Here is a 27,035-nt window from a genome sequence, read left to right on the forward strand (position 1 = left end):
GGTCTTTTAAACCAAGCTTTTCACATTTTGACCTTTATCAATCTGATTCATTAATAAGTTATGCCTGGTGGATGCTGGATTCCTAGGTAACTTGCCTCTAGGAATTCCATATCTCACTTCTGCCAGGAAACCTAACACAAAATGGACATTCATCAACTCCATCTCCTCAGCAAGGCAGCATGGGGCCCATCCAGCCAGGCAGATGTCAGGTGATAAAGGGCCGAGCGTGCTGGAGTAACAGGTGCTGCCGAGGCGAGCGCCAGCCAGGGTAGCTTCAGGGCCCTTTGTCCTCCTGTGCAAATAATTCCTGCCCTCACTGCTCCGCCTCCCAGGACTTGGCCTCCTTCTAGTGAAGGAGTGGTCGTTGGTGAAACCACTGCTGCTGCAGAGGGTGTTTTAGCAAACGGCTCTGTGCCTTATAGCACACCTGTGTGCTCGGGGATATGCCTAATGAAGAAGCCTTTCAGTTTTGAGTGTGTGGCCAGAAAGACTGAAGCTTTATTAACATATTTACATAAAGCCATAAAGGCTATTTCTTTTGAACAATGAGTTATGATTTTCTCTGTGTCTTTGCCATCTTATCCCTCAGCTAGCCACTGAGTCCTCGTTTCACTTTACACACAGCCTTGCTGCCCTCCTTCTTAGTCTCCAGCCCCTCTCCTCTCAGCCACCTTGTCCCTGGCAAGCCTGCCCGGCTGTATTGCTCCAACACACTCCACCTCTTTTGTTTCTCTGATGACTGATAACCTCCCAGGCTATGGGCCTCTCTCAGGTTCGGGTCCTCCCACTGTAAGTGATAAATCCCACATTAGAGCACCAAGTGAGTCTGCAGTTACAGTCATTGAACACTGTCGTTCAAGTGTACAGACACAGGCCAACCTGACTTGAATGCTTGGTATCTCTCGACGGATACCAACCGCCTAATGGACTTTGTTGGAGAACTAGGCAATCGAGGGTACAGACTGATTCAGCAGGTGAAATCCAGTGAGTTTTGCAAACCCAGGAAGGGAAGCCCGGCTGCAGAGTCAGCTGGACTTGTTTTGAATCCTTGTTCTACCACTTTCCAGCTACCTGACTTAGAACCAAGCACTTACTCTCTCAGGGGGATTAAGGTCTACCCCCAGGGCAAACAGCTACTGTGCAGGGTGTTATAAGTGGGACCTATGTGTCGAGTGTCTAGAATGGTGCCTGGCACATCAGAGGCACTCACTGTTGATGACTCATGGCAGATGCAGAAGTCTGGAGAGCAAGTTCTGAGACAGTCATTAGGGACAGAGTCACAGCAATGACAGTATTCTCTGGATGTGAGGGCCAAAAAGGCAGTGATGAAGAGCAAAGCAAGATTCCTGGGTCAGGGATGAAGCTGCCATGTAAAAAGATACTGAGGATGAGGAACAGAAGGAACAAGTGGCTGAACAACGGCTCTGGCGCCAGTTAAGCCAGGGAGGGTCAGTTACTGAAATAATAGTCCATGGCTTTCCTGAGATTCATCGTGGTAAATTAATATTTATTGAGCAGCCACGGCACCTGGCACTCTTCTCTACCAGCATTTCCCGAGTGCTCCATGCCATGAGATTCAGGACATCTTGCGGTATGCAAAATTCTCACTTGCCCTTTCTGTCAATTAGCAATCAGTCGTCACATAAGCATTTATTAATCACCAAATGTGTGCCTGGGTGGTCTGCTAGGAATTGTGCAGAATATCGACTCCTAAATTTGCATCTCTAGCTAAGACCTCTCCCCTGGGCTCCAAACACCTCGCTCCATCTGTCTACTTGACCTTTTCAGGGAGATGTCCCACTGGCCATCTCTAGCCTAATGCTCAAAGGAGAACTGGACCCAACTCCATTAAATGGCACCTAACTTCAGAAACCTGCATGCTTGTCTCTCCTACCCTCACCCTTTTCTCTTAACAAGCTGCATTTACCTCCAAATGTATCTTGCATTTGTCACTCTTCTCTGCCTCCAGGACTACCATGGGGTTGGGCCCATCATCGTTTCTTACCTGGATTGTTGCTGCTCAGCAACCTCCAGCTTCATCTCCCTGCTTCCACTCTTGGCACTCTCCCTGACACACACACACACACACACACACACACACACACACACCCCCAACCCCACCCCACCCCACCCCACCCCACCCCACCCCCCAATTCTTCAAACAGGAGCCCAAACCATCATTGTTAGATATAAATCCAACTGCTTCAGCAGCTTTCCATTGCTCTTAAAATAAAAGCAAGACCTCGGGCTTCCCTGGTGGTGCAGTGGTTGAGAATTTGCCTGCAGTTGCAAGGGACACAGATTCGAGCCCTGGTCTGGGAAGATCCCACATGCGGTGGAGCAGCTAAGCCCGTGTGCCACAGCTACTGAGCCTGCGCGCCTAGAGCCCGTGAGCCACAACTACTGAAGCCCATGCGCCCAGTGCCGGTGCTCTGCAACAAGAGAAGCCTCCGCAATGAGAAGCCCGCGCACTGCAACAAAGAGTAGCTCCCACTCACCGCACCTAGAGAAAGCCTGCACGCAGCAACGAAGACCCAACGCAGCCAAAACTAAAAACAAATAAATAAATTAATTTAGAAATAAATAAAAGGGGAAAAAAAAAAAAAAGCAAGACCTCTTGCCATGCCTCTGAGCCATAGTGTGGCTCCTGCCTTCCTCCCTGCCCTGTCTGTAGCATTCTTCTTGGAGTGCACAGCCTTGCAGCCCCACTAGCTCCTGCTCCTATTCATCAAACAGATCATAGTGCTGCTACCACAGGGCCTTTGCATTTGCCCTTTGCCTGGAATTCTTGTCCTCGAGTTCTCTGCATGTCCAAGTTTCAGATCAAATTTCACCTAATAAAGCCCTCCTTGAACCCCCTAAAATTAGCACCTACAGATCTTCTCTCTCGTTTCACCCTGTTTATTTTGTTTATAGGACTTAATATACTCTCTAATATACTTTTCATCATATTTAACTGTTTACTTGTTGCTTGTATATCTCTCTCCAGGAGAATACAAGCTCCAGAGATGTCACCAGTCTTAGCATTAAGCCCAGGGCCAAGCAGCAGTGGGCAATCAGTAAATATATGGTAAAACGATGAAAAAAAGGATAGAGACTGCTAACATAAGGAATTTAGAATTCTCAAACTATTACTAATGGCATATCAGATTTACTCAATGCTGTTATTAGGGGAGTGAGTTGAACTTTTTGGCTGTTGTTAAGGTTCTTACGTAAACATGGACTAATACTTTTTCCTGGAACATTCTAACTTTCTTTTTGGCCTTTCCAAAGGGCCAAACGTCAAGATTTACTTGCAAGGTCCCCAAGAATTACCTGAAGAATACAAAATATGCAGAAATTCTTTTATGACTGTAAATGATTTGGTGTCATTTGTCATTCTTTTTTGAAATTGTTGTAGTGAATATGGGATTATAAAAAGCAATTTCAAAGCAGAGAAATAAATTACATACTATCATTTCAAATTGTTCTCCATTTTATGCGGCTTTACTTCTCCTCTCCCTTACCACAGAGTATTTTGGAAGTTTTTTTTTTAATGCAAAAATGAATTGTAGAACTGAAGTTCTACAATTCACTTTTGTAGAACCTTTTTTTTTTCTTCTTGATTGTCAGAGGTTAAGCCAAGTACAGATGACAGTGAACTATCCTAAGTTGCCATAGTACATTATTATACCTCCTAGTGAATTGTATTCACTTTTTAAATATTACCGTAAGTGCCCCTTCCCCCTTTTTGTGCATTTTCTCTAGCTTTTGGTGTTCCTAAATATCTACCCATTTCATCCCTTCTACCTTTATTTGTAAACACTGTCCTTTTAAGCCTATAAGAGCATTGCATTTTATCATTAGGCTTTTAAATTTTCATTCACGATACCTAGATTTCACATCTTTGAGTCTTGTAGCTTTAGGCGTTTCTCTTGTCTTAGACACGTCTGGAAGATCTTAACAGCCATACTGACTGGCTGTATCATTCTCAACTAGCTCAGTACATTTCAAATCACAGATTTAAAGTAAACTCAGAGGGGTTTTCTCATATTCTACCATCCTCCCCCTTTTCTTCTTCTATTCATTGAAAATAAATGTTTTTTGAAAACTCTACTGATTCAAGACATCTAGACCATATGTCTTTAAAGTAATGAGATTGATTCTATAAGCCACAAGCAAAAATCAATCCCATTACCTTTTAATTGGCTTTATGTGTAGTGATCAGAAGGCTATTTCTTCCCTGGTCAGAAATATTTCTCTTCTTTTCATCCTAGACTTTCTCCACTGGTCTCTTTTCTCCCCTTACTATTGACACAGCCTAGAATCAAAGGCTTTTCCCATCATTATTCCCTCCAGGCTTTCATCTCACTCCCTAATGCAGTCAGGCATTTTTGCTGATATGATTTCATCCTGAGCTAGACTCACTTTGCTTGTAGACCCACTGTTGTAAAGGGGGAAAACCTCATAAAACTAATGTTAGAAAAAAATTTTAGACATACGGGTTTTATTTTCTTTCTAAAGATAAACCCAAGTTTTCTGCTGCTTTAAATAAAAAGCTGCTTCTTTTTAATTAACAAGTGAGGCCATCTACCAAAATACATAACATTCCAAAAATTTTACTCTCTTTGGAATATTCTGAATTTCTTCTAGTGTAACAGATTTTGCATGTTTGCACCTAGAAAATATTTATTCATTTCCAAAGTGATATCATGAGGAGTGGATAAGGGCTCTTGAGGACAAGCTGCTATAGAATTCAGATGCTCAGAGGCTCCAAGCCGAGAGGACAGATGGCTAAACTGGAGAGGGCCACCAAGAAACAGCGTATATATATATATAAGTTGAGTGAAAGTTGAGGCAAAAGTAGAAGGGTTTTCTCCTTAAAACAGAATAAGGAAAATGAGGGAGAATTAACAGTGATTGATAAGAAGTAAAATTTCTTTTTTTTTTTTAAATGTGCATCTTTTTAAAAAATTTTCACATGAATTTGTATTTTATTTTATTTTATTTTGAGTTTTTGAATTTTGTTTTATTTATTTTTTTATACAGCAGGTTCTTATTAGTCATTACTTTCATTCACGTCAGTGTATACATGTCAATCCCAATCTCCCAATTCATCACACCACCACTCCACCCCCCACCGCCTCCCCCCTTGGTGTCCATACGTTTATTCTCTACATCTCTGTCTCAATTTCTGCCCTGCAAACCGGTTCATCTGTACCATTTTTTCTAGGTTCCACATATATGCGTTAATATATGATATTTGTTTTTCTCTTTCTGACTTACTTCACTCCGTATGACAGTCTCTAGATTCATCCACATCTCTACAAATGACCCAATTTCATTCCTTTTTATGGCTGCGTAATATTCCATTGTATATATGTACCACATCTTCTTTATCCAGTCGTCTGTCGATGGGCATTTAGGTTGCTTCCATGACCTAGCTATTATAAATAGTGCTGCAATGAACATTGGGGTGCATGTGTGTTTCTGAATTATGGCTTTCTCTGGGTATATGCCCAGTAGTGGAATTGCTGGATCATACGGTAATTCTATTTTTAGTTTGTTAAGGAAACTCCATACTGTTCTGATAGTGGCTGTATCAATTTACATTACCACCAACAAGGCAAGAGGGTTCCCTTTTCTCCACACCCTCTCCAGCATTTGTTGTTTGTAGATTTTCTGATGATGCCCATTCTAACTGGTGTGAGGTGATACCTCATTGTAGTTTTGATTTCCATTTCTCTGATAATTAGTGAGTTGAGCAGCTCTTCATGTGCCTCTTGGCCATCTGTATGTCTTCTTTGGAGAAATGTCTTTTTAGGTCTTCTTCTGTCCATTTTTGGATTGGGTTGTTTGTTTTATTAATATTGAGCTGCATGAGCTGTTTTTATATTTTGGAGATTAATCCTTTGTCCGTTGATTCATTTGCAAATATTTTCTCCCATTCTGAGGGTTGTCTTTTCATCTTGTTTGTAGTTTCCTTTGCTGTGCAAAAGCTTTGAAGTTTCATTAGGTCCCATTTGTTTATTTTTATTTCCATTACTCTAGGAGATGGATCAAAAAAGATCTTGCTGTGATTTATGTCAAAGAGTGTTCTTCCTATGTTTTCCTCTAAGAGTTTTATAGTGTCTGGTCTTACATTTAGGTCTCTAATCCATTTTGAGTTTATTTTAGTGTATGGTGTTAGGGAATGTTCTAATTTCATTCTTTTACATGTAGCTGTCCAGTTTTCCCAGCACCACTTATTGAAGAGACTCTCTTTTCTCCATTGTATATCCTTGCCTCCTTTGTCAAAGATTAGTTGACCATAGGTGCATGGGTTTATCTCTGGACTTTCTATCCTGTTCCATTCATCTATATTTCTGTTTTTGTGCCACTACCATGTTGTCTTGATTACTGTAGCTTTGTAGTATAGTCTGAAGTCAGGGAGTCTGATTCCTCCAGCTATGTTTTTTTTCCCTCAAGACTGCTTTGGCTATTCGGGGTCTTTTGTGTCTCCATACAAATTTTAACATTTTTTGTTCTAGTTCTGTAAAAATTGCCGTTGGTAATTTGATAGGGATTGCACTGAATCTGTAGATTGCTTTGGGTAGTATAGTCATTTTCACAATATTGATTTTTCCACTCCAAGAACATGGTACATCTATCCATCTATTGGTATCATCTTTAATTTATTTCAACAGTGCCTTATAGTTTTATGCATACAGGTCTTTTGTTTCCCTAGGTACGTTTATTCCTAGGTATTTTATTCTTTTTGTTGCGATGGTAAATGGGAGTGTTTCCTTAATTTCTCTTTCAAATTTTTCATCATTAGTGTATAGGAATGCAAGTGATTTCTGTGCATTAATTTTGTATCCTGCAACTTTACCAAACTCATTGATTAGCTCTAGTAGTTTTCTGGTGGCATCTTTAGGATGCTCTATGTATAGTATCATGTCATCGGCAAACAGTGACAGTTTTACTTCTTCTTTTCCAATTAGTATTCTTTTTATTTCTTTTTCTTTTCTGATTGCTGTGGCTAGGACTTCCAAAACTATGTTGAATAATAGTGGTGAGAGTGGACATCCTTGTCTTATTCCTGACCCTAGAGGAAATGCTTTCAGATTTTCACCATTGAGAATGATGTTTGTTGTGGGTTTGTCATATATGGCCTTTATTATGTTGAGGTAGGTTCCCTCTATGCCCACTTTCTGGAGAGTTTTTATAGTAAATGGGTGTTGAATTTTGTCAGAAGCTTTTTCTGCATCTATTGAGATGATCATGTGGTTTTTATTCTTCAATTTGTTAATATGGTTTATCACATTGATTGATTTGCATATATTAAAGAATCCTTGCATCCCTGGGATAAATCCCACTTGACCGTGGTGATCCTTTTAATGTGTTGTTGGATTCTGTTTGCTAGTATTTTGTTGAGGATTTTTGCATCTATATTCATCAGTGATATTGGTCTGTAATTTTCTTTTTTTGTAGTATCTTTGTCTGGTTTTGGTACCAGGGTGATGGTGGCCTCATAGAATGAGTTTGGGAGTGTTCCTTCCTCTGCAAGTTTTTGGAAGAGTTTGAGAAGAATGGGTGTTAACTCTTCTCTAAATGTTTGATAGAATTCACCTGTGAAGCCATCTGGTTCTGGACTTCTGTTTATTTAAAAATTTTTAATCACAGTTTCAATTTCATTACTTGTGATCCGTCTGTTTATATTTTCTATTTCTTCCTGGTTCAGTCTTGGAAGGTTATACCTTTCTAAGAATTTGTCCATTTCTTCCAAGTTGTCCATTTTATTGGCATAGAGTTGCTTGCAGTAGTCTCTCAGGATGCTTTGTATTTCTGCTGTGTCTGTTATAACTTCTCCTTTTTCATTTCTCCTTTTTCATTTCATTTCTCCATTTCATTTCATTTTATTGATTTGAGTCCTCTCCCTCTTTTTCTTGATGAGTCTGGCTAATGGTTTATCAACTTTGTTTACCTTCTCAAAGAACCAACTTTTAATTTTATTGATCTTTGCTACTGTTTTCTTTGTTTTTATTTCATTTATTTCTACTCTGATCTTTATTATTTCTTTCGTTCTACTAACTTTGGGTTTTGTTTGTTCTTCTTTCTCTAGTTCCTTTAAGTGTAAGGTTAGATTGTTTAATTGAGATTTTTCTTGTTTCTTAAGGTAGACTTGTATAGCTATAAACTTCCCTCTTAGAACTGCTTTTGCTGCATACCATAGGTTTTGGATCGTCATGTTTTCATTGTCATTTGTCTCTAGGTATTTTTTTATTTCCTCTGATTTCTTCAGTGATCTCTTGGTTATTTAGTAACGTATTGTTTAGCCTCCATGTGTTTGTGTTTTTTATGTTTTTTTTCCCTGTAATTGATTTGTAATCTCATAGCGTTGTGGTCAGAAAAGATGCTTGATATGATTTCAATTTTCTTAAATTTACTGAGGCTTGATTTGTGACCTAAGATGTGATCTATCCTGGAGAATGTTCCATGCACACTTGAGAAGAAAGTGTAGTCTGCTGGTTTTGGATGGAATGTCCTATAAATATCAATTAAATCTATCTGGTGTACTGTGTAATTTAGAGCTTGTGTTTCCTTATTAATTTTCTTTTTGGATGATCTGTCCATTGGTGTAACTGAGGTGTTAAAAGTCCCCCACTATTATTGTGTTACTGTTGATTTCCTCTTTTACAGCTATTAGCAGTTGCCTTATGTGTTGAGGTGCTCCTTTGTTGGGTGCATATATATTGATAATTGTTACATCTTCTTGGATTGATCCCTTGATCATTATGTAGTGTCCTTCCTTGTCTCTTGTAACGTTCTTTATTTTGAAGTCTATTTTCCCTGATATGAGTATTGCTACTCCAGCTTTCTTTTGATTTCCATTTGCATGGAATATCTTTTTCCATCCCCTCACTTTCAGTCTGAATGTGTCCCTATGCCTGAAGTGGGTCTCTTATAGACAGCATATGTATGGGTCTTGTTTTTGTATCCATTCAGCAAGCCAGTGTCTTTTGGTTGGAGCAGTTAATCCATTTACATTTAAGGTAATTATCGATATGTCTGTTCCTATTACCATTTTCTGAATTGTTTTGGGTTTGTTTTTGTAGGTCCTTTTCTTCTCTTATGTTTCCCACTTAGAGAAGTTCCTTTAGCGTTTGTTGTAGAGCTGGTTTAGTGGTGCTGAATTCTCTTAGCTTTTGCTTGTCTGTAAAGCTTTTGATTTCTCCATTGAATCTGAATGAGATTCTTGCCGGGTAGAGTAATCTTGGTTGTAGGTTCTTCCCTTTTATCACTTTAAGTATATCATGCCACTCCCTTCTTCTGGCTTGTAGAATTTCTCCTGAGAAATCAGCTGTTAACCTTATGGGAATTCCCTTGTATGTTATTTGTCGTTTTTCCCCTGCTGCTTTCAATAATTTTTCTTTGTTTTTAATTTTTGCCAATTTGATTACTATGTGTCCTGGCGTGTTTCTCCTTGGGTTTATCCTGTATGGGACTCTCTGTGATTCCTGGACTTGGGTGGCTATTTCCTTTCCCATATTAGGGAAGTTTTCGACTATAATCTCTTCAAATGTTTTCTCAGGTCATTTCTCTCTTATCCTTCTGGGACCCCTCTAATGCAAATGTTGTTACATTTAATGTCCCAGAGGTCTCTTCGGCTGTCTTCATTTCTTTGCATTCTTTTTTCTTTAGTCTGTTCCACAGCAGTGAATTCTACCATTCTGTCTTCCAGGTCACTTATCTGTTCTTCTGCTTCTGTTATTCTGCTATTGATTGCTTCTAGTGTAGTTTTCATTTCAGTTATTGTATTGTTCATCTCTGTTTGTTTGTTCTTTAATTCTTCTAGTTCTTTGTTAAACATTTCTTGCATCTTCTCGATCTTTGCCTCCATTCCTTTTCCAAGTTCCTGGACCCTCTTCACTATCATTATTCTGAATTCTTTTTCTGGAAGGTTGCCTATCTCCACTTCATTTAGTTGTTTTTCTGGGGTTTTATTTTGTTCCTTCATCTGGTGCATAGCCCTCTGCCTTTTCATCTTTTCTGTCTTTCTGTGAATGTGTTTTTTGTTCCACAGTCTGCAGGATTGTAGTTCTTCTTGCTTCTGCTGTCTGCCCTCTGAGAAGTAAAATTTCTTAAGAAGCTACTACTAGAGATGAAGTACTACATTGTGTCCTTAGTTGTTTTAGAAAAAAAAAAAAGAATAACCGATAGCATCATGTATTATAACACACGCTCTGTTATCCTCACTTAGTCTGTGACAGCTGTAACCCAAGATACCATTGCTCACAGATCGGGGGAGGGAGAGGGGTGGTCCAGACTGAGGGCACAGAGGTTATGAGGAGGTGCTGACTTTTGTAGGGCCAACCTTACCCAAACAGAAAGCAAAGGTCTCCACACCAGTCGCTCTCTAGAACAACCCACAGTGTGTCTGCTCTGTGACTCAGAGGGAGGTCAGGTCCAACAAAATTTCAGGTGTGGCCAGCATCCTCTGAGAAAGGGAACAGGTACATAGCACTGTGTGCACTAGTGAGGTTTAAAAGACATGCTTCACATTTGACTCGTCTGGTTAAACATTAACTGAGAAATAATGCTGATGGGGGCAGGTTACACTTTGCCCCGAGCAAGCCATGTTTCCTAGGGTAGTGTGGCCTGGCTAATCAAGCAGTGAGACGTTTGAAAAGTAATGTGGATGGCACAGTCTCAGACTGTCCCGCTTTGACTATGGCTGCTCTAAGGGATATTACCTAATTATTTACTGCTGTCCGTCTTCCCATAGTAATGAGTGCTAACACCTATGGATCACTTACTGCGCCCTGAGCACTGGGTTAAGAGTTTCACATATGTTATTTCTCATAACAGTGCCATGGCGATTGTTATCTGTCTCGTTTTACAAGAGGAAATGAGACAAATAGCACAGGAAGGGCAGAGCCAGATTCAGACTCAGATAGTCCAAATCCAGGACTGGCCTTCTAACCCAGTGATTCTGAAAGTGTGGTCCTAAGACCAGCAGCAGTGGCATCACCAGGGAACCTATCAGAAATGCAGATTTTCTGGCCCACCCTAGACCTACGAATCACAGACTGGGAGTTGGGGCCCAGCAATCTGGGTTTTAACAAACCCTGCAGGTCATTCTGATGTTCGCTCAGTGGGAGGACCACTGCTGGAGCCATTGTTCTCACTTCCTCTACTTTCTTTTTTTTTTTTTTTTATTGAAGTATAGTTGATTTACAATGCTGTGTTAGTTTCTGGTGTACAGCAAAGTGATTCCGTTTTATATATATATATATATATATATATATATATATGCATATATACTATATATATATTATTTTTCAGAGTCTTTTCCATTATAGGTTATTACAACATACTGAATATAGTTCCCTGTGCTCTACAGTAAATCCTTTTTGTTTATTTTATATATAGTAGTATGTCTCTGTTAATCCCAAACTCCTAATTTATTCCTCCCCACCTTTTCCCTTAGGTAACCATAGTTTTGGTTTTTTTTTTTCTATTTCTGTGAGTCAGTTTCTGTTTTGTAAATAAGTTCATTTGTATCATTTTTTTAGATTCCACATATAAATGATATCATATGGTATTTGTTTGTATCTTTCTGACTTATTTCGCTTCCTAGGATATGATAATCTCTAGGCCCATCCTTGTTACTTCAAATGGCATGATTTCATTCTTTTTTATGGCTGAGTAGTATTCCATTGTGTATATATACCACATCTTCTTTATCTATTCATCTGTCAGTGGATATGTGGGTTGCTTCAACGTGTTGGCTGTTGTAAATAGTGCTGCCAGGAACATTGGGGTGCATGTATCTTTTCGAATGAAATGGTCTCTCTATTTTCTGTTTCATGCTGCTTTCCCTATGCCCTGTACTAGGAGAATCAAGATGCTTTGTCTCCTGATGATGCTTACTGTTTGCCCTGCACTGTGCTAGATTTTTCATGAACTTCAAAGTCGATGCCAAGTCACCCCATAGCCACCATTTTTCTAGATGTACTTCCTCCTAGATGTTATTTTCCACCCATTTTTTCTAGATGTACTTCCTCCTAGATGTTATTTTCCACCCTTTAAAAGTATTTTGCCTTTGCCTTTCTTCTTTGCTATGTCTAGCTTTCCCACGCCCTCGTATGTTGCAGAGGCCAAATATAAATCTTTGTAGGGGAATGGTCAGTGCTTAATTTAACCTGGTTTTCTACGCCCACTACTGTCCTCCCACCCTTCTTAGTCTTATGTTTGCAGGACTAATTAACAAAAATATTCAAATTCAGTTCTAATCAGGTGATTCATACTCATGTTTGTCCATATTTGGTATATATTCTTATGAACTCCATCTCTTTTTAGATGTTTTCCTTACCTTGTGACTGTGCAGAAATCCTGACTAGATCTATTTACTCTTGCTTTTTTTTTTTTTTTTTTTTTTTTGGCTGCATTGGGTCTCCATTGCTGCACGTGGGCCTGTCTCTAGTTGCGGCGAGCGGGAGCCACTCCTCACTGCAGTGCACGGGCCTCTCACTGCAGTGGCCCCTCCCATTGCAGAGCACGGGCTCTAGGTGCACGGGCTTCAGCAGCTGCAGGAGGCGGGCTCAGTAGCTGTGGCTTGCAGGCTTAGTTGCTCCGCGGCATGTGGGATCCTCCCAGACCAGGGATCAAACCTGTGTCCCCTGCATTGGCAGGCAGATTCCCAACCAGCGTGCCACCAGGGAAGTCCCTTTACTCTTGCTTTTAATGGACCTTTGCATTAATAAAAATACCAAATCCATTATCATTATGTCAGGAATGCTGTGAATTATATTTCTATTTTCCAAGTGCTAGTCACTTCACTCAGTGGATCATCTCTGTGCTCAGTGAGTAGCTCTCAATTCAGGACTGCAGGCAATTAATTTACCAATAAAAGCTAGTCCAGTGCTGGTGTAGTCCTGACCTTGCCTCCTTGCCTCAGTCTACCACTCCTTTTGCCGTCCCCAGGTTGACTGGTGCCATTGGTAATCCAGTCACCTTTGGCTCTGTCCTCTGACAAACCACAGTCTTGGCATTAGCTCTCAGTACACCGTATCTCCCTGTCTTGTTGGACAGAATAGCAAGCTTTGCTTTCGTGATAGTATCTCTTTCTTCCTCCTTATTTACATGGTCAGTGTCATCTCCCCATCTACTGTGGGAGGAAATTAAATAGCCTTGGCACAGCCCGACAAAGGCATATTGGATGCCATCAAGCACCTTGTGTCTTCCTAGGTGATTATGCATCGATCGTTAGATGAACTGTTCTTGTATCTCCAGGGCTATTTCTACCGCATCTGTAATTACACTTTTCTGGTTGTCCCTTTGCTCTGCTGTGATCCTCCAAGTTCCATGACTTCTCAAAGACCATGCTTAATGACGCTGCAGCAGCACCTTTCAATTCAAGGATACAGATCAGATCCCTCAGGGTTTCAGTATGCTCTGTAGTTTAACAATATAATTCAACTCTTTGCTGTCTTAGTTCATTTTGATTTTGTAAGTTGGCATCAGTATGCCATAGAGTAAAAATGAATGATCCTCTCCTATCTGCGTGGTAAGAGACAAAAGGGCATGAACACAAATAGATGATTTGACCCAGCATTAAATAAAAAGACCTTTTGAGGCACTGGCAAAAGCTCAGAGTTTTGAGCTAACTGTAAGATGCCCTGAAACCTATTTTTAAGAATGGATTCTAATGTTTGTTAGTCTAACATAGCCATTGGCAAACTATAGTCTGCCAGCTTTTTTTGTAAATAAAGTTTTATTAGAACACAGCAAGGCTCGTTCCTTTACGTATTGTCTACGGCTGCTTTTTTGCTTCCACGTGGAGTACTTGAGACAGATTGTGTGGTCCTCAAAGTATTTACTATCTAATCCTTGACAGAAAAAGTTTCCTGACCCCTGGTCTTGCACTTGAAGTAACTTTGAAGAGTGAGTTAATACATGTACAGCACTCAGAACAGTGCCTGGCATTTGTCTATGGGAAGTATTGGTCTTTAATTTCTACCACTTCCCAAGCACTTTTGTAAATGTTAGCCAAAAAGGGAATTTTAGACCTGTAATGTAGGATGAATTTGATCCCAAGCCGTTATAAGAAACATTTTGACCTTCATATTTAACACATGTAAACTGATGAAGGAAGCCAAGGCAGTTATAATAAGAAGTTGTAAAAAAAAAAAAAAAAAAAAAGTTGTTCTTTCACCTGCTTTCTCACGGCCACTTCCTCCCCATCAAGAAATGGTAGCCTGTTAGAAGAGATACCCCAGTGCTCCATAAGCAGGAAATTGAAGAGATGTGTGGAATCTCTGTATTTGATAACACCATCTGAACATGCAAACTAAGCTCACTTTCTTTAATTTCAGGAACAGAGCTGGTGTTACCTTCCTATTAAAAGTCTATATGTTACTGAATTCTGATTAATGATTTGCCTGCTGAAGCATCTGGGGGAAAGAGTGCCATGTCTGTAACTTACTATGAAATACAGCCCCCCACAAATTTGGATTAGTGGATGGATAGAGGGATGAAGAAATAGATATGCCATAGAGCAAGTATATATAGTACATTATAGAATCTAGGTGGTGCATATATGGGTGTTTGCTGTAGAAGTCTTTCAATATTTCTGCCTGTGTGAAAATTTTCATAATAAAATGTCAAGACGAAAAACAAAGAACGTTTGTGCAAGAAGAGCAATGGCAGGGCATGCTCCGGCCCAGGGAACAAAAATGAAAGATAGGAGGGTGTCTCAGTGTCAGAGCTGCTGCAAACAGCATAAGCTCAAGAATTTTTAATGTGGAATAATTCGTCAGAAAAAGAATTTGAAAGCAAGGACAAACATTAATAAGGCACTTTTACTCTTATTTATTACCGTGTTGGGAATTGTTTGGAGGAAATGCCTGTTTCAGAAATGCTAAAATAAGTAATTTTTTTAAATAATAGAGAACAGGCTTCTGGATTTTATGGCATCATCACCATGTAGCAAAATGAATACGGGACCTGAAATCAACTAGGTTTCAACCCTGAATCTTCTGCTCACCATGGGTAGGACTGGGAGAAGATTAATTTATCACTCCGAACTGCCGCTTTCTCATCTATGAAAAGGAGACAAAGATACATAGTCTACCCTCCTGGTAGAAGAATAAATATAAAAGCATTCTGAAAGCCATGAAGATGTCACCAGACAATGAGTTCTCAATGGGGGCAGTATTATGCCCAAGGAGGGGCGATTGGTTCTTCAGGGGGCTCATAAAAATTTTTTACTATTTCAATGTATAAAGCACAGATATACATATAGAACATAAACAGGTATACAGTCTATCTATAGTATTGAAATTTCCCTGGGAAGAGATGATTAGGGAAGAAAAACAAGGAAGGTTATAATGCAAACAACGTTGAGAACATTGTGCTGGTTAATCTTTAATTCCTACCATCTCCTAAGGTCTGTCCCCTTTTTCTGTAGGTAGCTCAATTTGATCCATCAGTTCGAGCGCATAAATTTGAATTCTTACATTGAATACTTACATTTGAATCTTACATTTCTAGGAGGAGGGAGAAAAAGAAAAGCTTCTGGGGAGAAGAATGAGAATGATGGACATTGTCTTTTCCAAAGCACATGCAGTACCACTTAACCCACATACCATTAGGCTTTGAAGGGAGGAGTTTGCTAACAAGAATAAGGAATTAAATGGCTGTGCTCACCCAATCTCTTTCCTGCTAGAACTTTAACAGTAGCATTAGTTTTCCCTTGATTTGCTTCGATTCTATTGGGTACTTCAAGCTCTTTGAGCCTAAGAGGTACGTGGAGAATTTAAAGAGAGTTCCAAGGAGAATAATGAAGATGAATTAAGGTCTGGAAAATAGGATCTATTGGAAAAGATTAAAAGGACAAGGATTATTTAGTGAGGAAGAACAGGCAATCAGGTGGCACAGAGATGGCTTCTAGTAGTGGAAACCTCCTATGGAGAATATTCTCAGGTTCTTATCTGTACTGAAGACCAAAGGAAGGGGAAAAGTGTATTTTGAAGCAAGAGAGATGTGAGATTAGATATTAAGATAAAATAACTGTCCATGATTAAATCCTAGACTTTGACTCTCCTTTATGGGATTTTTTCAAAATAAGGTGCCTGTCTGTAGGATGTATCGGGAGGAGGGACAGGTGAACCCATCACATTTGCTTCTCCTGCCCTGGTCAGAGGCCAGCCAGCCAGCCAACCTGGCCAATGTGACCTCCATGGGCTCTGGCTTGATGGGAAGAAAGTCATTTTTCCTGGAGCTGTGGCCTCGGGATGCCAGAGGATGAGTACCAAGCCCTAGCCAAGAGATCACAGCCAGAGCAATCCACCCAGCTGGGTTGTCCATACAAGCAGTGCCAGAGGTGGGTGTTGGGTGTCAACACATGGAGCCAAGGAATCAGTGCCAGAGAAGACGTAGCAAGAAGAGTGGGTCAGAGTGAGCTGCTGGGAAGATGATGTGGACCAGCTGCCGAGGAGAGTAGTGCCCATGGCTAGGCTTTTAAGTGCTGTTGGAAGACTACTGTGAGAGTGGATCAAAATCCATGTAGAACTCCTAGAAAGTTGTTCATTCTTTCCATGTTTGGAAACTACTGCCCAAAATCATGGTTTCCACTCCTACGTATGTGTCAGAATCCCCTGTGGAGCTTTGTAAACCTCACAGCCACCCTGGCTCCAGCCTTAGAGATTGGGATTTAATGGGAATATCACTTAGGATTGTTTTGTGAGCAACAGAAACCATATCTGGCTAAATTTGGGGCGGGGGCGAAGATTGGGAAGAGGGGGTAGTGAGGAGAGTGGTTGGAAAGATATGAAGAAATTCTCTGAACAGAAAAAAAAAAAAAAATGCTGAACAAGGGGCTTTGGGAAGGATCTGTGAATCAGGACATCTCCAGGGATCCAGGAAATAGGATGGCTGCACCTCTGAGCAGTAGAGTGTGTGGTTAGGGGCCCAGGCTCTGGGATATTATAGCCTGCTTTTATACCCTGTTTCTCTGTGCTTCAGTTTGCCCTTTGGAAATGGGTGTGATAGATTTCACCTGTGTGCTAGTCATGAGGATTGAATGCGTCAACATACGGCAAGAAAGTGCTTAGAACAATTCTTGGCACATAGTGAGTTCTTAATGACTATTAGCAATTATTTTTCTTGTTGCTATTAGGCTCTGCCGTGCATGTGAATCAGCTCTAACCATTTCTCTTAATAGCTTTTCCTCAACTTGCAAATTCCAGGGTCAGAGCATCTGAGCAGCTTATGTTGGTTCACATGTTCACCCCTTGGTCTGAGAATGTGCAGGAATTTGATTAGCAGAATCACTGACTACCAGTCGTGCCTGTTCGCTGTGGGCTTCATGCTTCAGTCTTTGGAGATTCAGAAAACTGGGAGGGGAGCAAGTTTTGTCCTATGGTGTGGAAGCATAAAGGACCAAGGTGTGAGCCAGCAGTACTGCCTCTCTTGCCATCCAGGCCCCTTTTGGAATTTCAGTGAGCCCAGGAAGGGAGTGTAGGGCCATTAGCAGAGCTGTCTTTCAAGTAATGTATTACTTCCATTGAAGCTGAGCTCTGTGTAACATATGCTGCTGGTTGCTAGGACAACAGAGGTGGAAAGACAGGAGCCCTTTCCGTAAGGAGCTCACATCCTGAGGTTGTAAAGGCCAACAATCCCCATCCTAATAAGATCATGGCCCTAACTGAGGCCTTTATAAAGTTCATAGAGAGGCTAGGAAACCATACCTAAACTGGTGTGAGTTGGCCAGGAGAGATGTTCCTACCATAGTAGCATCTTGCCTCTTAGTTTTAAGATCAGTGAGATTTTGCCAGGTTAGGGAATAGACAGGTTAGAGAGCAAGTATTAGAATTCCAGGCAGAGGAAATATCACAACCAAAGAATGGCCAAAGCCTATGAACAACCAAGGTGTGAAACTATAAGGCATTCTGTATTAAGAACTGAAAGAACTGGGGAACGAGGATGTGGTGGAGCAAGAGTGTGTGTGCTAAGGACTGTCGACTGCAAAAAATGCACAACCTAAAAGTTGAGAATTATGTTTTATTTGGCAGACAAACTGATGACTTAAGCCTGGGAGACAGCCTCTCAGATGGCTCTGAGGGACTGCTCTGAAGAAGTAAGGGAGGAGCCGGAATATATAGGAGTTTTTGCAAAAAAAAAAACCAAACAGGTAGTTGGAACATCAAAAGATTACTAATTAAAGAAAGGAAGATTCTATATCTATTCATTTGTTCATTCAATAAATATTTATTGAGCACCTACTATATACCAGCTCTGTTCTAGACTCTGGAGATACAGCAGTAAGCAAAACACAAAAATCTCTGCCCTTGTGTAGTTTCTATCTGAATGGGAGAGACTGGCAAAAAGCCCACAATTAAAATATATAGTATCTCAGATGATGATAAATGTAGTGGAAAAAAATAAACCAGAGAAGAGATATGGGGTATGCCAAAGAAAGGAGGCGCCACTTTTAAGTAGCATAGTCTGGGAAGGCCCCACTAAGTTGTGTGGTTTTGACCACGTGGCAGTGAAGAATTTGGAGCAGAGAGTAACACAATGAGATCTGCATTTTCTGCCCTCAGTGTGAAAGATAAATTGGAAGATGATTAAAGTGCAGACAGGGAGACCTGTAAAAAGACAATTTCAGTGGTCCAGGTGACCATGTAGTGCAGTGAACATGAGGAAAAAGAGAGTGCATTTCAAGAGCAATTAAGAAATTACATACAATGGACAGGACTTAATGACAGTGGGGTTGGGAAAGAGAAAGGAATCTGGGATGACAATTTCTGGCTTGGGCACTGGGTGGCTGATGCCCTGAGTAGTACCATTCACTGGGATAGGGATAAAAGGAGGTTGGCCATCAGATGTGGTGAACAGATACCAGTAAGATCCCTACATACGAACGAGTTCCGTAATGAGGGCACATTCGTAAGTCCAGTTTGTTCGTAAGTCCAACAAAGTTAGCCTAGGTGCCCAACTAACACACTCGGCTATATATACTGTACTGTAATAGGTTTGTAATACTTTTCACACAAATAAAACATAAAAAACAAGCAAACAAAAAAGAAAGAAAACATTTTTAAGCTTACAGTACAGTACCTTGAAAAGTACAGTAGTACACTACAACAGCTGGCACACGGGCTGGCATCGAGTGAACAGGCAAGACGAGTTACTGACTGGAGGAGGGAGAGGAGGTGGGAGATGGTAGAGCTGAAGGATCGTCAGCAACAGGAGACGGAGGGCAAGCTGCAGTTTCACTCACGCCTGACGTGGATGGCACAGGTTCTGGTTCCTGCTGGAACCAGATGCACTTTCGCATTTTTGAGAGTTTGCAACATGAAGGTTCGTATGTAAGGGACTTACTGTATTCCTGTAACAGTCAGCCCACCCAGGTCTCCAGAATGGGCGGGTTGAGGGGTTTAACAACTGAAGATCAACCCACCTTTTACAGCAGAGTCGGTGTTTTCTGTGAGTGCACCATCTCTTTTGTTTCCTGGACAATTTCCCTTCCTCTTGGTGTAGGAGAAGATTACGGGGTCTGGTGTCAATCGGATGTCGGTTTGGATTCATTTCCACGCCGCTGTGTGATCTTCAGGTGATCACAGGGGCCTCCCTCTTCTCATCTGTGGACTAGGAATGCCAGTCTCTACATAACTCATCTGTTGGGAGAACTGAAGCACACACACTGAAGGCACCTGTGAGGTGTTGCCTCCTCCTCTGCTCCTCCTGGGCTGTGCCCTCAGTGGGGTTCTGGGTAAGGGTCAGTAGGTCTGAACCTGGAGAAAACCAGAACCAGGAGCAAAGGGCTGAATGTGCAAGGTATGGGTATTTGTATGAGTGTGTCTGGGTGTAGTTACCCTTCCAGTACTTTTCAAATCCAAATATAAGGAATTTGGGCAATTCACCTTCCTCTTTTATGATGCTTGTTTTGTATAGGTGCTTATATAACTAAACCTGGGAAATCAGGACATCACTGAGGTACTAGACAGCCATTCAATGCTTCACCCTCCCCCGGGGTGCGCTCTCTAACACTGGGGGCGTGAGTGGTGGAAGTTTTGTTTCCAGCCCAGGGATCAGGGCATAGTTTCAAAGCAACATGCTGTGGTGTGGGGTCCTGTGGCGTAAGGGATTTATTTATTTATTTATTTTTAAAAATAGATCTTTATTAGAGTATAATTGCTTCACAATACTGTGTTAGTTTCTGTTGCACAACAAAGTGAATCAGTCGTATGCATACATATATCCCCATATACCCTCACTCTTGCATCTCCCTCCCACCCTCCCTATCCCACCCCTCTAGGTGGTCACAAAGCACCGAGCTGACCTCCCTGTGCTATGCTGCTGCTTCCCACTAGCTAACTGTTTTACATTCGGTAGTGTATGTATATTGATTAGTTCACGTGTATGCATATCGTGGTTGGTATTCTTGAATAATATCTTAAATTTTTTTCTTTAATGTTTTTCATATTTTAGATTGTTTATAATTTTTCCAAGGGGGGAGGGAGTTTGGTTCCCTTATTAATCTGATTGAGCTGTTAGTCTATTCAGTTTTGTATTTCTCTGAGTAGTTGGAGGTGTTTCTGTCTTTTCTTAAAAGCTGCTCTTATAAATTATCAGTATTATCAAAAACAAGTATTACCTCTTACCTTCCTTTTACTCCATTTTATTTTATGTTTTTAAAGTATTTGTTGCTTATTTGCACTTTAGTTAAAAGAATGTTTTTTACTAATCTTCCTTGGGAATACTCAAGAGTTCAAGGTTCTTTTAGTCTAAAGTAGGGTTTCTCAACCTCAGCATTATAGACATTTTGGGTGTTCTGACCTGTGTATTGTAGGATGTTTACCACCATCCCTGGACTCCTATCCGCTGGATATCAGTGGCACCCTCCCGCTAGTCATGACAATCAAAACTGTCTCCAGACATGGCCAAATTATCTCCTGGGAAATAAAAAACACCTCCCCTCCCAGTTGAAAACCACTGGTCTATGAAAAGTCTTTTTAATTGTTCTAATATTGTCACTGATTTTTAAATCATAATTCCTGGAAAAATATGAGGAAAAAAAGGAGAAGAAGGCAGAAAACAAACCAAATAAATGAATGGAAGCTGATTTGGTCCTGAGCATGCAACCTGATATTGTGCACATCTACATGTTAGCAGAATGTTTATAGCAGGTTACTAAGGCGCCCGACTTGTGGGTACTTACATAACTTAGGAAAACCATTGGTAATCTTTTAAGGAGAAAGACTGCCCAGTAGATTTCTTATAATACACTCTAATCAAGACAGGAAGGAATGCACCTCATCAGCACACCATAAGAATCTTGGAAAGGTTAAAGTAATGCCATGAGGAAAACTAAAGAAAAGAAACCGGAGATTTCAAGTTTGCTCAATTTTCATTCTATACTGTGCAATCTGACCACAAGAATGTAAATTTCAGTACTTGCATTTTCTTTCTCTCCCTTTCAACAGAGATCTTTGATTTCTAGTTAAAAGGGAATAATCCATATTTATTTTTTTCTGGATGAAATTGCCCCAGTATCACCAATACAAATCCCCCCATCAAAAGCCTTTTCTCCTACACTTGATCTGTATCTCAGAGAATCCAGCAGTCTAGCTGCCCTGTGTAGGAGGTGGCTAAATTGGGTTTTTAAATTATTTCTATTAAGCAAAAACTTAACACATACCAGCTGCTGAGGGATTATAAAAGCTTAGTTTTTTCAATAATTGGAAACCTTGTTTACAGGGGACTCACAATATTCTTTAAATGCCTTTGTGTTGAATATAAAAGAACTTGTGTTTATCTAGGCAATGATAATCTGACTATAAAGCAAACTCATTTAAGGCTTATGCTTCCTGTCTCTCACTATGCAGCTGTCACCCTACTGTTCTTTCAAGCTTTGCAAAATGCTGAGAATTCTTCCTTAAAATTAGAAGAATAATTTGAAAAACAAACCAGGTAGTTTGGAATACATTTAATTCCAAATCACAGGGAAATCGTTGAGAGACCCCAAATATCACAACATCTAGGCAAATTTATTCCAAGTTCTCATTTGTTAACTCATTGACAGAAGTCCAAGGAGATTTTAAGGTGTTCAGTCCTGGCAAAGAAAAGTCAAGGACAATTCAGATAATTCAGTCTGAAACCAGTCCGTAGAATTTTGCTAGCCAATGAAGCCATCAACATTGATTGGCATCTGCTCTGGAGAAGCTGGGAAGCACAGTATTGTAGTTAAAGGTATGTGTGCTGAGTCCAAAGCCACTTTCTAGATCTATGACCTCAAGCTAGTTATTTGAGGGCTTTGTGTAAAATAATCACACTCACTTCCCTCATAGGTTTGTTTGGAGGCTTAAATGAGATCAACACGTGAAACCCTAAGGACGGTTCCTGGCACAGAATAGCCACTCAGTAAATGTTAGCCTATTACCACAACTTTTTTTCCAAGCCCTACTGGTTTTTACATGCATTATCTCACCTACTCTTTGAAAGAGCCTTATTAAAATAGTACATTTTTATAACTCCAGTTTTATTGAAAATCGAGGGAAATGAGATGCAAGGAAGTTTAATAACCTATTCAGGGTCACACAACAATTGAATTGACAGCGGGGCCCTTCGTTCATGATCTTTGTCTCATTCTGCAAACATTTAATGAGTACAGTCTGCAAACATTTAATGAGTACAGGCACCCTTTGCTCTCAGAACAATCACTCTCCGAATATTTGCTGTAACAACTTACAGAAGGTTTTAGCCAAAATCATTCTCCCAGTTAAAAACCTGCTGTCGCAAGTTCTCCTATGTGTGACGGCTTCTCAAACTTTAATGTGTATATGACTCCCCTTCGAAATGCACATTCTGCATTTCTCACAAGCTCCAAGGTGATGCCCATGCTGCCAGTCCCCAGATCACACTTTGAGTAGCAGGGAAGCTAGGTGATGGAAGAGGGGCTCCTCTCATACCTCAGAGTCCTCCTGTTCTACCTCCTGTTTAAACATATTGTGCATTATACCCATAACTCCCCCCACTTTCCCCTGAGGGTTTAGCTCCTCAGTATTTGTTTGGGCCAGGTACCTGGGGGCGCTACCAATTCAGGCCTGATTTAGATAGTATCTTTCAAATCTTTGGCAATATTATTTCATCATTTATTTTTATTATAGAACATGCTCAGTGTGGAAGGTAATGAAATTCCTATTCTGGGGTTTCCCTGGTGGCGCAGTGGTTGAGAGTCCGCCTGCCGACGCAGGGGACGCGGGTTCGTGCCCCGGTCCAGGAGGATCCCACGTGCCGCGGAGCGGCTGGGCCCGCGAGCCATGGCCGCTGGGCCTGCGCGTCCGGAGCCTGTGCTCCGCAAGGGGAGAGGCCACAACAGTAAGAGGCCCGCGTACCGCAAAAAAAAAAAAAAATTACTACCCTTTTTTTTTTTTTCTTTTTGCGTTACGCCGGCCTCTCACTGCTGTGGCCTCTCCCATTGCGGAGCACAGGCTCCGGACGCACAGGCTCAGTGGCCATGGCTCATGGGCGTAGCCGCTCTGCGGCATGTGGGAACATCCCGGACCGGGGCACGAACCCGTGTCCCCTGCATCAGCAGGCGGACTCTCAACCACTGCGCCACCAGGGAAGCCCGATATATTACATTTTTGTCCCTTCCTGAATCCACATGACTACCTAAATTAGCCCTCCATTTTTTGTCAAGTTGCCTGATTTTAACAAGCATAATTCTCAATGAAAATGCAAGAACTTCTGAGCTGTCTTACTTTTTGTTTATCAATTGTCCTCTGTCTCATTCTCATACACCTGGAAATTGAAATTCAACGCTACAGCTTTAATAAAACAAAGCTGCATTTCACAGGTGGGTCCTGACTCCATCAGTGTCTAATGTGGGGCAGCACCTGGAGAGAGTCAGGCTCCTTTAAGGCAATACTCCATCACAGGGTAGAGGTTCTAGTTTCTCTTGTCAGGTCCCTTGTCCCTTGGAGCCCTGACATCAGCCGACTGTATTTTGTCTGGATCTGAGGATCCAAAATTATCTGCCTTAAAAAAATGTGCACATTCTATGATTTTTCTGGGGTCATTTAACTTATATTAAGCTCTTGACTGGTTAAAAGCTTAGTGAGCGGTGGAAAGACTACGTTTAGATTCCTGTGAGCAAAAGTTTAGGAAAAGGGGCCTCCCTGGTGGCGCAGTGGTTGAGAGTCCGCCTGCCGATGCAGGGGATGCGGGTTCGTGCCCCGGTCTGGGAGGATCCCATATGCCGCGGAGCGGCTGGGCCCGTGAGCCATGGCCGCTGGGCCTGCGCATCCGGAGCCTGTGCTCTGCAACGGGGAAGGCCACAACAGTGAGAGGCCCGCATACCGCAAAAAGAAAAAAAAAAAAAAAAAAAGTTTAGGAAAGGAAGAGGTGATTGTTGTATCTTTTTTTAATCCCAGCCATTCTCTCTCTCTTTAACATTAACGAGGAAGCTATGTTTTCTTTTTTTTTTTTTTTTTTTTTTTGCTGTACGCGGGCCTCTCACTGCTGTGGCCTCTCCCGTTGCGGAGCACAGGCTCCGGACACACAGGCCCCGCGGCCATGGCTCGCGGGCCCAGCCGCTCCGCGGCATGTGGGATCTTCCGGGATCGGGGCACGAACCCGTGTCCCCTGCATCAGCAGGCGGACTCTCAACCACTGCGCCACCAGGGAAGCCCTGCTATGTTTTCTTTGAGAGCAACAGAGACAACACAGGGATGAGACGTTGAATCAGATCAGTATCAAAACAGCCTGGACAGTGGGAGCAGTGATCAGATGACTGCCCACATCCTCTGTCTTCGCTCTCTCTTACTTCCACGTTTCCTCTCTCCCTGTGTAGGGTTGCCAGATTTAGAAAAAATGAAATAAAAACAGGATGCCTAGTTAAATTTGAATTTCAGCTAAATAAAGAATAACATTCTAGTATACGTTTTGTGCAATATTTGGGACCTATTGTATGGCCCTATTCCATGTGTAGTCTCTCCCACACAATTCAGTGCTCTTGTTTTATTTTCTTGCAGTTTTCATATGCAGATTTGTTCTTCAATTGGATCAAAGGGTCCTGCAGGCGGGATCTTATTTGGTATTCCTCAACGCACCCTAGATAGTGACTTCCCTATTTGGGGGCCTATGTTAGATTTTTCAAGTGTTTCCTCTTACTGCAAGTACAGAACACCCCTGAGCTCCTTATATCTTTCCTCTCACACCTGTGAGGTCATCACTTCGCGAACAATGACAGGGCTGAGCACAGAGCTCTGAACATAAGTGTACCATATATTTTTATGAGTGACGGATGAACTGAAAGCAATTTGTTGTCTTCTTAAGAGTCAATTAAATTAACTACTTACCTGCACACCAGGAGTTAGTAGTAAGCTCCATCTACCATGCTGTCCATCTGGGAAATTAGATTAATTACGCTTCTCTTATTATAGTCTACCACCCTTTTGTTTTTTTATTAATCTCAAGGAAATATTTTCCTTTTCAACCGGTAGAGTCAATATTCAATGGAATAAGGGTTGTGAGGGAGAAGGGTTAGACTACACGGATAACCCCAAATTATAATTAAAACTGTAGTCATTTCTTTTTTACACAAAGACAGGTTAACAGTGTTCTGAGGCCCAACTGGGTAGTTAGGCTTGATTATTCGGCAGCTGCTGATTAGGGATGATTCCCCCTTACCAACTAACTGTATTTTAAATTTCTCTAAATTACCTGAGTCCTTTGGAGGCAAATAAAACTTGTCTTTCACATATTAAAAAAAAAAAATTACCCTTCTCTTTTGGAAAGATAAGAGGATGGAGGAAGGGAATGGGGTTGGTAGCTACACCTAGATTTGCAAATCTGTGTTATGGCTCAGCCAAAAAGATGGAAATAAAATTGTCCTGATAAATAGGGAGTCATTTCAAAATGTGGAACATTGACTCTCAAAGAAAGGAGAGATATCTTGCATATTATATATTACCTACTTCCATCAGCGTTTCTAAAATTCTTAATTTCTTCTATGGCATGTTGGTGTTGCAGCCACATTATCTACAGTATCCTGAGAGTAAGAAAGAACTGTGAAAGCCAGTAGAACAATGTAAATGACAAAATGTTCAACTCACATTCAAAAGCTTTCCAGCATGTAGAGTAATCAGATAACAAGGTGCCTTTTTACACACTTTGTGCTTCAATTAATCATATTATTTAGATCTTCCTTCATAAATGACACACAGCAGGCTTCAAACCGTAAAGAGTGATGAATACCCTCTCTTGGTTCAGTGCTTTTCAGGTGTAAAATGCACGGAAGAGTGAACACATATTTAGAAGTATCTAGATGATTAGTTTTATGCCAGCGAGGCTTGTCCAAGGCAGGCTTGTCAAGATGGTCCACAGAGACCCGGCTCCCCTTTTGAACCTTTTCCTCTAGTCCACACCTCCCTACTGCCCACTCAGGTCCCCTGCATCCTTTGGAGAGTAAAGATAGGCTGGGAAGCTGCCTTCAAATCCCACCATGGTGCCCTGCTGAGAAAACTGCCCATTTGACTGTAAACAGAAATGACTGTAAATGAAATAGCTGCCCAGCTCATATTCTACCCTAGTAAACAAACATGATCTTGCTGTTATAACCATCAGTGAAATCCATAACTTCATGTAGCTCTACATGTTCTCAGTGTCCCTGGAATCAGACTAGAAGAATGAAAGCTGAACATGAGAATTCATGTTAATTTCTTACCACCTCCAACACCTTGAATGTAAGAAAACAAAGTTCATATGAAAGTAGATTATCCCATATATATGGCAGAAATCCAGTGTGATAACACCAAGGCTCAAGATGTGATTGAAAAATCTTTTCTGGAATGTTTATGCTTTTCAGTCAACTCATAAATCTTATCGTCCAAAGCTTGTACCTCTGGTGTCAAGTGAATTTTAGCCCATTCACCATTTGATGAAAAAAATAAGAACGTTAGGATATTGATTTTATCGGGAAGAGACCAAATTAAACTTATTTTTTAATCTGGGTGCACTCCCCATTTTTATTATAAATACATAATGAAACAGTTAGATGA

General features: G+C 41.1%; 1 protein-coding gene across 1 annotated transcript in view; it reads left to right on the top strand.

The window, feature by feature from the left end:
• The window catches only part of CHN2 (chimerin 2), a 339,445-nt gene that overhangs the window by 179,470 nt on the left and 132,940 nt on the right, over positions 1-27,035 (top strand). The gene's annotated exons all lie outside the window — the stretch shown is intronic.

The sequence above is a fragment of the Mesoplodon mirus genome (genome assembly GCF_964341445.2).
Source record: "Mesoplodon mirus genome assembly, chromosome: 9".
NCBI lineage: Eukaryota > Metazoa > Chordata > Mammalia > Artiodactyla > Ziphiidae > Mesoplodon > Mesoplodon mirus.